Source organism: Chrysochloris asiatica, unplaced genomic scaffold, assembly GCF_000296735.1.
Source record: "Chrysochloris asiatica unplaced genomic scaffold, ChrAsi1.0 scaffold00010, whole genome shotgun sequence".
Classification (NCBI taxonomy): Eukaryota; Metazoa; Chordata; class Mammalia; order Afrosoricida; family Chrysochloridae; genus Chrysochloris; species Chrysochloris asiatica.
In genome coordinates, this window is record NW_006408528.1 from 17,862,922 (window position 1) to 17,864,258 (window position 1,337).

Genomic DNA, 1,337 nt, shown 5'->3' on the forward strand with positions numbered 1-1,337 from the left:
GATCTGACCTTGCTTTGTTGTTGCTATTGTTGAATGCCATTGAGTCCTTCTTTTAGTGACCCTGCATAATAGGATTTCCAAGGATCAGTTAGTGAGTTTGAAACAAATGGACCTTGAGGCCCAGTGCTTATTCTACAGCACCACACCAAGAATTTGCATTATTGTTGTTGTCATTGTTAAGTGCCATTGAGTCAGTTCTGACTTAGTATAGGATTTTCAAGGAGTAGCTGGTGAGTTTGAACCTCCAACCTCTTCAAAGTAGAGCTGACGCTGATGATGTGAATGGAGTAAAGCTTTCCTGACCTTCATTTGCTGATGGGGCGCACCTCAAAATGATGAGAAACACCTGCAAACAACCGTGAATAATTGAAACATGGAATGCATGAAGTAAAAATCTAGAAAAATTAGAAGTTATCAAAAATAAAAAGGAACACTAAAGATGGATATCCTAGGCTTTAGTGAGCTGGAATGGACTGGTATTGGCCATTTTGAACCTAACAATCACATGATTTTCTATTCCAGGAATGATAAATTGAAGAGGAATGGCATACCATTCATCATCAAAAAGGACATTTCAAGATCTATCTTGAAATACAACTCTGTGATAGGATAACATCCACAAACATACAAGGAAGACCCCACCACTCATCTGTCAGTTTGTCATACTGTGGTGGCTTGTGAGTTGCTGTGATTCTGGAAGCTATGTCATGGGTATTTTAAATACTAGTAGGGTCACCCATAGTGGACAGGTTTCAGATGAGCTTCCAGATGAAGACTGAAGAGACAAACAACTAGGAAGACGAAGAGACAAACAACTTCCGAATATTTAGTCACTGAAACCATTATGAACAGCAGTGGAACAATGTCAGATAGTACCAGAATATTGAAACATGATGAAGAGCACCAGAATATTGTCAGATAGAGCGCTAGAAGATGAGACAAGTCCCTCAGGTTGGAAGGCACTCAAAATATGGTGGAGAAGAGCTGCCTCCTCAAAGGAAAATTGTCCTTGGTGACATGAATGGAGTAAAGCCTTTGGGACCTTTATTTGTTGATGGGGCACAAGTTAAAATGAAGGGAAAAAGCTGTAAATATCAGAACATGGACTATATGAAATATGAATCTAGGAAAATTGGATATTGTCAAAAATAAAATGGAATGTAAAAACATCGATATCCTAGGCATTAGTGACCTTAAATTGACTGATATCGGGCTTTGTGAATTTGACAATGACATGGTTTATTTTATTATGCTGGGAATGACAAATTGAATGCCATCCCATTCATCACAAAAAAGAACATTTCGAGATCTATCTTGAAGTACAATGCTGTCTGTGA